Consider the following 16,182-nt stretch of genomic DNA (forward strand, 5'->3'; position numbering starts at 1 on the left):
TTGTTCTGTTGAGACAATGGTGGCTCAAGCAATTTCCTGACCTAATAGTCTCAAAGTATTTCTTTACTAATATGTACTGACCTTTAAGATAGTCTGTCTGCTACCAGATTGCCTGCCTGCCTAAGGGCAAGATGTGTATCTAAAATTGAATAAAAAACCAACAGGGCCTGGGCACCAGTGAAGCCTTTCCACTAGAGAATGGCTCTCCGCCTGGACTCCCATGATTTCCAAATTCATATTTCTTGTCTAGTCTCTTCATTTGTGTGCAGCCCTTCTCCAGGTCCTGAACCCTAGCCATGCAGGGTTTATATTATATATAAAATGAACTAGAAATTTGTGCTGGTTGAATGCTCAGAATACTAAAAGGGTCATGACTGATTGGAATTTCAGGAAAAATGCGAAGCTCCAGCATGTCCACAGGGGCACAGTCCTCTTTATGTGACCAGAATGTGCATCCGAAGGACCCATTAATAGAGAGTCTGGCCTCATTGATGCTTTTGTTCATCTAACTAGAGAAACAATTAATCAGCACAACTATGATTAGGTGCCTGGGTCCTTTCAGGAGAAGACACCAGGGACATGCAGATGTCACATGTTTGAGTGCTCAGTCCTTGGAATGTTCCTTGTTCAGCCCAGGCTCCTGCAGGCGACATTGCAGCCGTTTGGAAACCGCAGAAGGCGGAGGATTGGGTGAGCCTCCCACCTGAATCAGCAATGTCTTCTTCTAATGGTCTTGCTTATTTCAGGGGCAAAGAGATTTCTGCAGCTCAAAGGCATGGTTTGAGGGTCCCTAATGGATGTGCCAAAGGGTCTGACTGGCAAACGCCTCATAAAATAATAATTGCTTAGATGCTGCTGGAGATAATTAATTTGGGCTTTAGAAAGCTTCCTCCTTGGTGCATTCAATTCACGAGGCCTCCTGCTCTCGGCGTGAGCTGCAAACACAATCCCTAGGACGACAAGACAGGGCAATCGGAGACTAATGGATTGCCAGCACTGGCTTCTGAGCGCATTTGGAGTGTCCTTGGAGGTATGCTCAGGGTGCGTGGCTTTGTTTTCTTCTCTACTTGAGTGATGAGGTTGTTGTCATTAGTCTGTTGTATAGAATTATTTCCCCTTCCAAAGCACATGGGGATCAGAGACACGCAGGGGCACTGGCTTTGCCCACCAGCCTCTTCTGCCAAACCAAAGGAAACAGAAACACAAGACACGAAGTCAAGTCAGTCGTAAAAGATTTGTTAGGATCACCCTGGGGTTTTGATGTCTAAGATAGAAAGGAGTGCAGAAGGGAGAGTCTTATTAAAGCCCAACTTTAGGGTAGGGAAGCTGATCAGTCAGCAGTGTGTTCTGCTCAGCTGGCACAAGAATGTCCAGAAGGCTTCCATTCACTCAGTCACCAAATATTTATTGCGCACCTACTGTGTGTACATATTCTTCTAGGCACTGAGAATACGGAAATAGTCAATGGAACAGACAGTCTCTAGCCACGTGTATGTTCTCTTGTAAAACATAGAGACAATAAGCAAATCGATGAATAGATTACATCAGGCGGTGATAAGTGATAAATGCTGTGAGAAAAAAATAAGGCACGTTAAGGAGAGGGAGTGTCCAGGTGAGGGTGGCATGTTGCTGTTGTATGTGGGTAGACAGGGCACTCCTCTCTGAGAGGGTGAGATTGAGCAGGGAGTGGGTCATGAGACCATTGTGGTAGAGTCACCCAGTAGAGAGAAGAGCAAGTACCAGTACAAAGGCCCTGATGCAGGAGCCCGCTCGGCATATCCAAGGACTGGTGTGGAGGCCTCGTGGCTGGAGGGAGGTGAGATCTGAAAGGGCTGGGGGTGGAATAAAGATCCAGGTTTTTCTTTTCTGGCCATTGCAAGGACTTGGACTTTCTTCTGAGATGAGCGGGTTTGGAGGAGTTTGAGCAGAAGAGGGATGTGCCCTGATCACATTTAGCAAAAGCACTCTGACTGCTGTGTGAAGAGCACACCATGGCAGGGGGCAAGGGCAGAATCCAGGTGAAGAGGAGATGGCATGGACCAGGATGGTCAGGGTGGAGTGATTCTAGATGTATTTTGAAGGTAGATGGGATAAGGGATGAGCTGATGAACTGCATATCGGAGGCACAAGAAAGAGAGGTGTGAAGGGGGACTGCAAGCTTTCAGGTCTGCACAGCTGGAAAAATGGAGTTGTCTGCTGAGCCAGGAGCACTGCAGGTGAAGCCAGTCTCTCAGGTAAAATCCTGTTTCTAACTTGTTAAGTCTGAGATCGTTGTTAGCTCTTCACATGGAATACTGAGTAGGCAGCTGTGAGTCTGAGTTCAGGGGAGGGGTCTGGGCTCGGGAGTCCTCAGCCCACAGATGGTATTAAAGGGACTGAATGAAATGACCCAGGCAGGTGTGGATACAGAAAAGAGTGGAAGAGTCCTGGGCTGCTAGAACACACTCCAAGCTGGTAGCTCAGCCGGCCTTGCACTGTCATAATGATGGAGTCAGGCAGAGTCCAGGATCAGGGCTTTCCCTCTCCTGGGGTTTGCTGGGAGAGACTGAAAGAAAATAAGGTCCTAATCTGGTTGGTAAATGTTTGGGTGAGGCCTGCACCTAAACCAGTGGTGGCGAACCTTTTGAGCTCGGCGTGTCAGCATTTTGAAAAACCCTAACTTAACTCTGGTGCCGTGTCACATATAGAAATTTTTTGATATTTGCAACCATAGTAAAACAAAGACTTATATTTTTGATATTTATTTTATATATTTAAATGCCATTTAACAAAGAAAAATCAACCAAAAAAATGAGTTCCCGTGTCACCTCTGTCATAGGTTCGCCATCACTGACCTAAACAAAGGGCACTGTCCTCTCTACCAAGTGTTCCAGTCAAAACCTCTCCTGACACCCTCCCACCCCCACTCCACAGAGGCAATGCCCAGGGTAGCAATTCTGTCCCCTCTCTGCCAGCTACCATCTTGCCACCTGTGTACTTTCCACCTGTTATCTTAACATGGGTAACCAAGAGAACAGTGACTTTATACTGAGACGGATGGCATTTAAGTCTTGCTTTCACTGCATGCTAGCTGGGTGACATTGGGCAAGTCTCGGCACCTCTTGGAGCCTCAGTTTCCTCATGTCCACATACCTCACAGGCTTATTTTGACAAGTAAATGGGATTATATGTGTAAAGACACTACCCTTGTGTCTGGAAAATAAGAAGCAATTATAATAGTAAATACTATGTGCCAGGCACTATTTTATACATTTTTTATGTATTTACCTAATTATCTCAACAACCCCATGAGGAAGATACTGTTATTATTTCCACTTTACAGACAAGGTTAAGTAACTTGGCCAGCCGGTAACTCTAGTGGCCTGGCTCTAGGAATGATTCCTAGAGCCATTATGCTATACTGCTTCTTGAGAATACTTCAGAATTTTTCTACCCTTGTTTTATGAAAACTAAACATATGGCTCAAGTTTTCAACCCGCAGTTTTGTGTTTTTCCTTGCTACTAAATTGCATTCATTATCTGATCCTAGACAACTGTCATCATCTTCATACTAAAAGAGTCAGTTTGATGCAATGGTAAGAAAAGAAAAATTCAAATGTTCTGAAACACAGGAGATAAGGTCTTATCACCAACCTTCTCTGTGGAAGCCAGGTCAGAGGAGCTGCCCACACAAAGCAAGCTGGAGATAAGGCTTTCTTCTCCAATGGACAAGAACTGATCAAAAAGGAAAATTGTGATTTTAGAAAGCCACGGCAGAGGGCACAGACAGTGAGGGATTTGCATGTTAGAATGTCAGCAGAACCTGAAGTCCATTTGTACCTGCACGCATGCATCTGCACCCCTGTGCATTAAAGTGTGTGTGTGAGTGTGTTGGAAGGGAAGGGAGTACATGTGGATGCTTGTGCATAGGGTGTGCATGCAGGTGTGCATTTGGAATGTGTAACACTTACTGACTAACAAAGGAGTTGGCCCTGTGGGTATCTGGCACAGAAGGGTGGGCTGGGATTAATGATCTGGTTTATGGTCCTTCAAATCATTGAACTGGTGACACAGAAGGAAAAACGGTCACCAGGGAGAAAATAAATTCAATTTTCCATTTTTCCATTAAATAGGACTGCCCTGGTTAGCAAATAAAAGTACAGGACTCCTAGTTAAATTTGAATTTCGGATGAACAATTAATAATTTTTGGTATAAATATGTTCCATGCAATATTTGGGACATCCTTTATCAAAAATTATTTGTTATCAGAAATTCAGATTGAACTAAACTGCTATATTTTACCTGGCAACCTTACCATAAAAGAGAATGACTGTAAACACTTGTTGAATTATAAAAATCTTTAAAATCGACAAACTAGCAAAGACCTTTGGTTCTAGTTGGGGAGTCACTCCTTTTCTCTTTCAGAAAATCCCTTAGTGACCGCACCACCAGCCGTAGATGGAGACAATCTGCTGAGCACTCTGCCCTCTCCCCGGGAAACCCTGCAGATTTCACATCCTCATCCTCAGGAACAATGGCCAGAGCACTTCACAGACTTCATTCTCCACTTCAACAACAACAACAATAATAATAATAAACAATGAAGACTTTCCAACAGGATTTTAATTAAAGTCCTTTAATTACAGACTTGTAAAAAGTATTATTATGCCGTGGCTTAAAAGCCAGCCAGTATCCTGTAGTGTTCAATTTCTTTTCCCTCTTTCTAGTTTGCATGGAAACAGAATTCTTCCCTTCAGGTGAATAGCAAACTCTGGGAAGCCTGAGGAAGGAATAGCACTGATGGAAATGCAGGGAGGAAACTTCCCACGAGCCCTGGGAGCTCCACACAGGCACAGGTGAGGTCCGGAGCAGGTATGGAGAGGGCCTGTGATGATGTGATTGGAGGGGAGCCCTTGAGGCTCGGATGGGAGTCTGGACCACACAGGACTTCTTCCGTTCATCCTTTCCCTGGAATGAAGCAGCATGTGTGGGTAAGCCTTGGGGAGAGTGGGTGACAGCCCCTGAATCTTCACTTTCTTGTTGTGTGAGCTGCAAGCTCTCGGGCCTCTGCTGTCCTCATCTGCAAATGGCACAAATGTTAGTGCCACATCACAGGGTTCCTGTGAGGACTAAAGGGCAACATTCAGAAAGCTGTGTCTGGCTCTCAGAAGACACTTTATAAATGCCAGTCATTATTATTATTATTGTCGTTGCTGGGCAAAGTTTTCCCAAGTTCAGTTATAATTTTTAGTAATAACCTATTCTGAGGGTAGATATAATGCATAGTCCTAGAATAATATGCAAAAATATAGAAAAACCACAGGGAAAAATTAATTCCGAAATACCCATAAAGCTCTCTGTGTGTGTGTCTGTGTTTTCCTCTCTGGATGTACTCGTGGTTTTCAATGCTGATGGTGCATCAGAACCACCTGGGGAGCTTTTAGAAATACAGACACCTGGACCCCAGCCCACATCTCATAGATTAGAACCTATAGGGGTAGGGGCAATGGATCTGTGTTTAAAAGACAACAACACGCACCCCAGAATATTCTATTGCAAAATCAGGCTTAAGAACCCTGACAGCCACTCATTCGTGTGCTCTCTTTCTCTCTCTCATATCGTTTTCAAAAGCTGTACATTCAGTTCTATAACCTGTTTTTTCCAAGTTGCCTCATCCCTCATCATCATTCTTCCACAATATCTGGTGGGATTTTTTTTTTCAAGGCTTTAGCTATAGTTTCTAATCAGCCCCAATCCACTGCTTTTCACGCAGAAGTCCTCTCACAAAATGAATCATTTAAAAATGTCATCACTCCTGCCTTCTCTGGCCGACGAGGCTGCCGTGGCTGATGAATAGAGACCTATTATTCCCCATTGCTCTTTCCCCCTCTCTTGAATTCCAGCCCCTACCTGATGGCCATGCGTGGCTCTGGCCTTTGGGTCGTCTCTGCGGCTTTGTGACTACAGCTTGAGGTCATGCTGGCAGACACCTCAGTGCAGGTCTGCACATTTTCTTCCCTAAAATATTACTTTGGTATATAACACTATTTTTCATTTAGTGCTCGGCTGACCATGGTGGCAGTTTATTTCAGCTCAAAACAACCTCCAGGGACTCTGAAGGGCAATTTCCTTGGCTGTTCAGCTGACATTTTAGGAAAATAAAATGACATTAAAATGCCATAAAAAGTCCCTCGTAGACAGCTGTCTCCAATTACTGATTAATAAGAATGGGAATGGGGTGAACAAGGGCCTTATGCCATTAAGAGCAGACACCCGGCCATGCACGCCCGTCCTGCTGCCAGTGTCTGAGATTGCTGCAATAGGTGCAGCTGTCAACAGACAACAGGCATCGCCGCCTGTCTGTCCTCCCCGTTGCCCCTCCAACTGCTGAAAGGAAGTGCAATGATGGTCATTTGAAAACTTTTCAAAACCTTGACAACCAGAGGCTTCTCAAGAAATGCCTTGATGAAATGTGCAATTAGATGTCATTCGTAGGAAATAGCAAGCAGCTTAGGGTTTGACAGGTTACTCTCTGGTATTTGAGCAGATCGGGCCCTCAGAGCTGGACCAACTGAGGGATAATAATAAGGGCACAGGTCACTCTAAGGATGGCAGGGCTTCGATCAAGAAGCCGGAGCTGGTCAGTGAATGAACAGATAAGGAATGGTGTGCCAGGCACTCTTGAGGTTGATTGAGGAAGCATCAGCTGACAACCTCTCCTCTCCTGGGGAGTAAATATTTTGAATGGTGCTGGCTGGATAGCTTTCTCTTTAAGAGTGAAAGAGATAAGGATTCTTAGAGGGGAGCCCATGAAATGAGCAGTGGTGTGCTGGCCTGTTCCCCTCATTGCAGGCCTAGGGACAGGAGTCTTAAACATGTGGAAATTTTTGTTCAGTGGGAAAGAACGTGGGTGTTGTAGTCACACAGAGGTGCCAGTTCCTCCCCTTCCAACTGGTTATGTAGTAACTCCAAGGCTCAGTTTCTTCCTCGATGTAATGGGGAGAGGTACTCGCTTCAGAGTGCGGAGCCCAAGCAAGGTCAGTGCATGCACAGCCTGGTGTATGCAGAGCTGGTTTCCCTAGTCATCAGGGCCAGAGGGAGAGGAAGTGAAAGTCTCAGCACCAGGCTGAGATGGGGGATGCTGCTCAGGGTGACAGAAGGCTTTGCCTGAGGGGCAATATGACTCAGACCTCTTTCTGTGGCTAAGGCCCGGGCTGAGACCAGGCTCCTGAGTGTGATGGTTCAATGGGCTGCCACGCCAGTGTGAGCATTGCCCTCCTCTGGTTGGTGGGTTAGCAAAGCCTGACTGCTAACAGAAGTCCTCCTGAGGCCTGCCAAAACAGAATGATTCTTCTCCGTGGGGCCGTTTATGCTATGATTCTTTTTGATCCCAAATAATGGAAATTGCAGGGTCCCAGGAGGCCAAGATCAGTCAGAAGAGTTGTGCACTTTATCCCCGATGCCCCACGGCTCCTGTCTGCCCTGAACATGGGCATCTTCAGTTCCCAGTGGTCGGAAAACTCATTAGTCAACAGAGCCAAATATCAACAGTACAACGATTGGAATTTCTTTTGAGAGCCAGATTTTTTAAACTTAAACTATATAGGTAGGTACATTGTTATTAACTTAATTAGGGTACTCCTAAGGCTTAGGAAGAGCCATGCTCAAGGGGCCAAAGAGCCGCATGTGGCTTGCGAGCCACAGTTTGCTGACCACTGCTCCAGACCATCCTCACCCCAGGGATGGCATCTCCCATCTGACAGTGACGGTGACGCTGACAGTGGGCGGCAGAGGAGATGCCCAGGACCCAACCAGGTCTTTGTAAGCCCATCTGGTGACCAAGCCGGGGGAGGAAGCTTTGCTAACCCTCTTTATTAGTTTCTTCAGAGCAGAAACTGAGCACCCATGATGGCATTACATTCCATCTCTCCCTCCTGGACACTGAAGGGATGGTTTCTTCTTGTTCTTAAAATGAAACAAGAAAGTAGGCGAGAATAATTTATAAACAAAGCATGGTTTTAAGCACAAGATTTATGTACATCTGTTCTCCCCCCTTATGCAGAGAGGCAACCTTTCTCTTATTGTAAAAACAATAGATATTGATCTCAATCTGCTCATTGCTCTTGCTTTTCATGAGGAAAAGGAAAAGATAGCCGCATGGGGTGGTCTTTGGGCCCCATATAGAGAATTTTTCATGCTAGGCGCCAACATCCCCAAGTGCCTACCACTCCCCAGCAGTGTGTTAGATACTCTACAAAATTATTTCACACCAACTTTTCTTGTTTTAAAGATAACAAAACTGAGGTTTTAGCTGAGAAACCTCAGAGGAGAAATCAGGAGAATCATGGGAACTGGGTGGTAACTGCCCTTCCCCTTGTCTGAAGAGAAAAGGATCAGCAAGGTCCATGCCCGAGGACCATGAAAGGAACTCGGGGCCTGGGTTCCGGCCACATACAGTCAGCAAAGGACACAAAGTGGCTTATGGACCTCTTGGATAAGTCAAGATTCTTGGGTGCAAGTGACAGAAAACAAAACTCAAGCTCGCTTTAAGCTCAAAGAGAAGAAATCTACTGGCTCACCTAACTGTGAGGCGTGGCTGGGACCAGACATGTAAATAACATTCGCTCTCTGTCTCCTTTCTCTCCTCTGTGTCAGCCTCCTCCTCTCCCGTCACAGGCAGGCATCCTGCACTCAGCCAGGCCCTTAAGCCCCTAGCTCAGCAAGACAAGCAGAAACAGCAAGTCCTCTCAATGAATATTAAACCTACACAATGATGCTGAATATAAATGGAGAGTGGGGCTCTGATAAGTCCTGTTTGTCTGGTGTGCCCGTCGCTGTACCAATTATAATCCCATGATGGGGGTAATAGGGTATGAGGACAAGCATGGCCAGGTAGGGCAGTAAACTGTGCTTGACAATTCCATGTGAGTGACATGGACTTGGGGTGAAGGAGCTCCCCGGAGGAAGTCAGGGGAGCCGAGCAGACAAAATAACAGATGCCCATTAGGCCCCCAAACTGACATTTGAATGTTGATTCTTTTGTGCCCCTACTTACTCTGAACATGACAATAAGACATACACCACATGGCTCAGTTTGCCAGGGCTGCCATAACCAAGCTCCATAGACTGGGTGGCTTAACCAGAACTTTATTTTCTCACAGCTCTGGAGGCTGGAAGCCTGAGCTCAGTGTGCCAGCAGGGCTGGGTCCTGCCTTGCAGGTGGCTGCCTGCTTGCTAGGGGCCGACAGTGTGTGAACACAGAGAGAGGGCTTTGGTGCCTCTTCCTCCTTTGATAAGGGCACTGGTTCTATTGGATCAGGACCTGTTCCGCCTCATTCCTCCTTACAGGCCCTAGCGCCAGTACAGTCACATGGCGGTCAGGATTTCAACATATGAATTTTGAGGGGACATAATTCAGTCTAGAGCACCCTTGAGCTGAGTATTTATGGAAGATACAGTTTATCTCTGTCCCACAAAAATCTCAATGTTCTAAAAAACACTCTGTGCTTGAAAAGGATTGTCAGAAATATTTGAAATTCGGGGTAAGTGGGATTCAAAGGAAAGAACTTGCCTCTAGATTCTACGCTCCAGGCAGGGACTGTACCTCAGTATTTCAGAGTTTTCAATGTAGGGGTCAGTCCTGGTAACACATGAATGAAGGAGAGATGATTCTTCCTAAAGACATGACAAGGCCAGGAGTTTGTGGGGCCATCTTGTCTCACCCACATTGGGTCCCCGGTAGGAACACAGCAAGGGAAGGAGGGCCCCTGATGCCACTGAGGGTTGACTAGCCTAGAATTTTAAGAGGCAGCCAGTCTCTTGCTGTCTGATCTGGTTCTGGTTCTGGTTCTGGTTCCGAAGACACCGCTGCTAACAATAAGCTCTGGTGCTCCATCTGCACTATCCCCAGAGAAAGAAAATTTACACTTGGAATCTGGTATAATAAAAGCGTTTTTTAAAAAAATAAAATACAGTGTTTATACCCATGCACACAAGTTCAGTTCATTTAAAGATAGTCTCAGAAAAACCCTTGTTCTCCTGTATTTTTTTTTAAGGATTTCCTCCTAAAATCTAGGGAGTTTTGTCCTAGGGCCTGTCTGCTCATTTTCTTTTCTGGTTTTAGATTTCAGAACCAGTTATAGTTTGCTGCTGTGTTAAAGCCTCTGTCATTATTTTCTTAACTTTTTAGGAATGAAGAGGACGAGGTGTAACTGCTTCCAAATAGCACGCGTTTTCACGGAGCGTGATGGAGGCTCACTCTGCAGAGGCCTGTCTGGGTACCAGGCCTGGCTCCACCCCTCACCAGCTCTGGGCTCTGGGCTGGTTAATCCTTCTTAGGCTCATAAAGTTGTAGGATATCTATATTAATAATAGCTTAGGTGGCATCACACCCTCACGTTACAAGATGGCCGTCACAAGATGGCTGTGAGCACAGCGGAGGCGGGGCCCAGTGGCCGCTCCACGTGGTGAGGCCTGGGGATCCCACGGCTCTGCGCAGCTCGGAGGAGGAGGTGGTTCGGCAGCGGAGGCAGGTTGCAGCAGGGGAGGGCAGTTGTGGGCGATCAGGCCGGCAGGGGAGGGCTGTTGGGGGCAAATGGACTGCAAAGTGGAAAATACAGAATGGGGTAAAAGTAGGTTTACAGTTGTTCACATGGAAAATAATAGAGTGATTAATAAATAATAATGCAGAATAAACTCTGTGTTTTGCATACTCACAACTGTAAACCTGCTACTGCCCCACCCTGTATTTATCATCTGGGTCTTCACTGGAAAGTGAGCAGATCCCTGGTCCAGTCCACTGGGAGTTCATTGTGAGTCAAAAGTGGGATATGTACACTGAAAGGCCAGTTCTCTCCTGGGACCCACTTATAAAAATACAGATGCTTAAAATCATTTGTGAATGAGTCAGCGAATGAGCAAATGCCCACACAAGAGAGAGGAGACCAGAATCCACAGGAGACCGGGCTCCAGCCTGGGGATACATGAAGGAGGAATTCGGGAGCTGGAGTCCTGGGGAGGAATGCCGGTGACTGGCACGCACTCAGAGGAAAGGGCTGAGGTATATTGGCAAATGTTGCATCAAAGAAGGAAATAGGGTTGTTTAGCCCTGAAGAAGCAAACGCCCAGGGGAGATTTCAACAGCATCAGCATCATTGACAACATTCACTGAGTCTTATATACGAGGCTCTTTCAACATATCATCTCATTCAATCCTCACAACAACCCTCTTAGAGTGGTAGTGTAAGTCTGACCGTTTTAAAAATGACAAATCGGAGGCATAAAAAGTTTAAATTGCCCAAGATCACACAACCCATAAATGAGGAAGCTGATATTCAATCCATGCAGTCTGCCTCTAGAGCCCATGTGCTTAATTGTATACTGTTAGCTAGCTGTCCTCCATGGCTTAAAAGGATATGAATAACCTTGTTATCTCCAATTCCAACAGACAGAGAAAAGAGATTCTGGTTCAATTCAAGAAAGACCTTTCCAATGTCCATCCAATGTGATGGAACAGGTTTTTTATTGGGGAGAAAACCTTGTAATTAGGGTGTGTTCAAGTAGGAGCCAGGTACTTGGCCTAGATTTCAGAGAGCGGATTCCAGAATAAATAAGAGCAGATGTCCTCCAAGATCCCCTCTTCCTCTTGATTCTATCATAGTCTGGGCCTTGGGACACTCCCTAGGATGGTTGACTTAGGTCAGCAAGAGGCCGCAGTGGAGGAGGACCTAGGAGGGAGGCATGTTTCTCACCGATTTATATATATTAACTCATTTAAACTTCAAAACAGCTGAATGAACAGATACCTTGAATATCATTGTTCCTATTTCACAGATGCAAAACTGAGTCATATAGTGACTGCATAATTTATCCCGACTCATATAACTAGTAACTATTAGAGCTAGGAGTTGAATTTAGGCCAGCTGATTGCAGAGCCTGTGCTCTTAAGCATTTCCAGATAAAAATCTCTTACTAAGAGGGAACGTGTCATTTGAAAAACGTTCCTTTTACTCCCTCTGCCTCCGCAACAAGATTTTTGATACAGCCTCTTCCCGTGTTGCACACCATTGTATTGCTAGAAGTTAATGGTAACAGCTGCCACCGTAACATTCTCATTTTGTCAGGTGATAATTTGTAGGGTCTGATTCTTCTGCTTCAGAGGCAGACTCAGAGGTAGGAGGTTCCCCAATGCATCATAAGCTCTACAGACTAATCACGCTGCTACGACTGTGTTCATTCTCTCAGAAGTCCCATCTGAACGTATTAACAATAATGTCCTACTTACAATGTGTCTGGCTCCTGTTAAAGTATTCCTTCTACTGTGGAAACCACTGGATTTCTCTACCTCTTCTACCTGACACTAGTGATTCCTGCATATTAGTTTCCTTGAAGATGCAATTTGATAATAGCTTGATGCATAGTAGGTGCTTAATACATATTTGTTTAATACTTGAATCAATTGAAATTTATTGACTTTAGGGGAATGGTGGTGATAAGAAAATTTATTTTCCCTTCTGGTGCTTTTTGAGCTCTGAAGATGAGCAGCTAGTATGATTTTGTTTTCCTCTCCGAGATTTGTGTTTCCAGTCACTGAGCAAACAAAAATTAGAGCAGCTCCTCAATTACTTTGCTTTGCTGAGTATAAAAAATATTTCTCAAGAAAAACTGTTGTGGTTGTTATTTAGACAAGCACCATGTTTCCAGCCTGCTTTTCTTGCAGATCTCTTTCTCCTCCATATTCAAGGAAAGCATTGCCAGTCCAATCAGGACATAGAACATGAATAGTTAAATAACTGATTCACTCTGTAGATAAGAATCCAGGCTTTCGTGTCTAAGGAGACCCGCTTGACTCATTGTGTACAAGGACGGAGCGTTCCTTGCCTGGATTAGTGCTTTAATTAACTGTCCAGCCTCTCAGGGCAGTCACTGTTCCAAAGGTACAGAGATGTGAGCCTTATGTTAAGGTGATTGCTTAAGCAAGAGCTTTCTTATTAGGTCTGCACTTTCCTTCTTCCTCTTATGTCTGCTCAGGGACTGAGCTTTATAACCCAATATGGCAAAACTGGCATCCTCTCCCTGGATAAGTGGCCCTAGAGACAGGGTAGTACATTGCAGGCTCCTCAATGGCAAGAACTTTGTCTTATTGTCTTTGTGCCTCTCAGCTTTGCACAGTGCCTAGCACACAGGAAGCGCCTAAGAAATCTTGGCTGAACTATTCAACTGAGGTCCATTCAGAAGGCACACACTCTGATCATCTTCTCTTTTAGCCCCTCCCCCCCAATTATTGTATCACCAGCCTCCAAATCTTATAGATTCTATAATGTTCAAAACATTTAACCAACAAGCAGCATGCGCACTGACTAATGACCCATGGGTTTAGAATAGGATCCCCAAGGACCCCTCCTGCAATAGACACTAACTCGTATTTCCTGTTTCACTTGGGGATGTAGGGAAGGGACATTAAAGGGAAGGGCACCACGATTGGCTACTTACTAGCTGAAAGGGAAGTATTTAAATATTTTAACGCCTAGCCGGTTGGCTCAGTGGATAGAGCGTTGGCCTGCAGACTGAAAGGTCCCGGGTTTGATTCTGGTCAAAGGCACATGGCCTGGTTGTGGGCTCGGTTCCCAGTAGAGGGTGTGCAGGTGGCAGCCGATCAATTATTCTCTCTCATCATTGATGTTTCTATCCCTCTCTCCCTCTCCCTTCCTCTCTAAAATCAATAAAAATATATTTTAAAAATAAATATTTTAACAACAGTTCAGCTGTATTAGTGTATACCAGTTGATTGTATCTGTTTAATTCCCCCAAAGCCATCCACTACAATGCAGCCAGACTTACCTTATTTTTTTCCAAAATAGAAACATCATTGCTTTTCTTCCCACATAAACATAGTTGTTGTAAATATATAATAAAATAAAATTAGCTGGGAAGATGATAGGGGTAGCATTGTTTTTTTAAATTTCTCTGAATCTCCAAATGAAGACAGAGAGAGCGACTAGATGGCTAAACCAAAAAGCCATGTACACATGGGAGAAAAAAACAAATGACAAGATAGGCCCCAAATCCACAAATGCACAAAGACCTGCATGGTATTAACATCTGTGCAGAAGAAAGCAGAGGGAGCAGTGGGGCATCTGACGGATCCGAGAGCAGGAAAGTCCCCAGTCAACAGGCATCCCCTGGAAAGTGCGGCCGGCCAATTAGAGAACAGCAGCTGCAACTGAGAGGAGTTTGCCAACTCCAACAGCAGGAGAGTGGAATGGGTTTGCTGTAAAAACAGAAGGAGCTGGAGTAGTCCAGCCGCTGTGAACTCTCAGAACGGACCAGCCTGGGTAATCACCAGCTAAACTGTTATCACATTCGAGAACTAAGGGAATATTGTTCACGGGATTTTATTTGAGAACAGGCTTCAGACAGGAGAGACATGGTGAGAATTAAAAATAAGTTTTTTTAAGTTAAAATGAAATGGTTGTTAAAAGGAAGAGAGTATGTTATATAATGGTTATATGACCATATAATGCAGATATAGCACAGCTATTAAAAAGTGAGGGAGCAGGGTAGGGAGAGTAAATGCAAAAATGTTCTCAAATGTCTTCAGCAATAATATTTAGTAGTATTAGTATTGCTATTCTGAGTCAGTTTGAGAATAAATTAAATGAGCAAATATAGGATATTCTATCATGCCTGTGTTCTGAAGAACCAGGATTCTCACTTGGTAGAAAGAAAATATAGATATAATACAAATGAGGTTAAGTAAAAATAAACACAATTATATTGTAAGGCTTAGTATACCTATATACCTATATTATACAAAACGCTCTCCCTATGTATAATAAATATATACATATATTCTGTAGTCTATAGGATGTGTGTGTGCAGTCTTGATAGTCTTAGCTCTGTCCACTGAGAGGCCTAAACATTTTGTGATCAAGGCAGCAACATAGAGCATTCTTAGTTCCAAATGGTGATCTTGAGATCCCATTTACCAATAAATAAAGTTAAGGCTTCTTGAAAAGATGGGTGATTCTCAGAGAAATAGCTTATTCCTATCTTGGACTGAAAACATACAACATGAGTTTAGAACACTTTGTCATACTGATAGCAAGGAAAGTACCAAACACTCCCAGGGACCTGGCAGGAAAACCCCAGAAGCTGGGCCGAAGAAGCTCTTGCTGCCAAAGACCAGCCAATGTGCTTTCAGAAAGGATAATCATTGCAATTAGTTGAAATCCATCAAATATGTTTAAATTCATGAATTCATACAAATATTTTTTAAAAATTTATTACTTTAAGAGGATGATAGGGAAGCAATTCATTATCTTGAAAACTGGTAAGTAAAGAAATGTAATCAAACATTTACCTTGCCTTTTCTTAACATTTATCTTAACACCAGATAACCAGTAAGGGTGAATTCTCTCTTTATGAAAGCATTTCCATTAATAAATGAAAAATATGTAGAATTAGAAATCTTTTAAAATGTTTATTGTTTTTACCAAGATATCCTATCTAATAATAGACAAACATGGTAATTGACCGTACCTTTGCTATGCTTCCCATTGGCTAATCAGGGCGATATGCAAATTAACTGCCAACAAAGATGGCGGTTAACCACCAACAAAGATGACAGTTAATTTGCATATGTAGGTGCAATGCTGGGAGGCAAAAGGGGAAGGACGGAAGAAGCCGCCTGCTGCTGACAGTGATCGGAAACCCAGGCGGCAGGCAAGAGCCGGGTGGCAGGGCAAAGGCGGCCCCCTACCCCCCGGCCCTTGATTGGAGAACCAGAGCCACCTTTGCCCGCCCCCCAGCCAGTGATCTGAGAAGCAGGGTGGGGCAGGGAAGAGGTAGCCGCCAGCGGCCGCCTCTTCCCTGCCCCCCACCCAGCCGGTGTTTGGTGAAGTACCTGTATTTTTTTTTTCACAGTACCTGTATTTTTAATAATTTCTTTACATGGTAAAAGAATTTTACCTTATGATCCAACAGTGGTGGGGTGAGGAGAAGGAGCAGCAGAACAATCCAACAAACAAAAAGGGAAACAGAAATGCATGGTGGGAGGGATTTGAAGGGTGGGTAGGGGCATTGCCCAACTAAAATGCAATTGGTTTGTACTGAGTACTACTCATGGGGAGACAGCATCCTGACTCCTTCTCTATACAGCATATTGGGAGTAAAAGTGATGCATCCAGGTGGAAATATGATTA

The sequence above is a fragment of the Myotis brandtii genome, unplaced genomic scaffold (genome assembly GCF_000412655.1).
Source record: "Myotis brandtii unplaced genomic scaffold, ASM41265v1 scaffold504, whole genome shotgun sequence".
Lineage (NCBI taxonomy): Eukaryota > Metazoa > Chordata > Mammalia > Chiroptera > Vespertilionidae > Myotis > Myotis brandtii.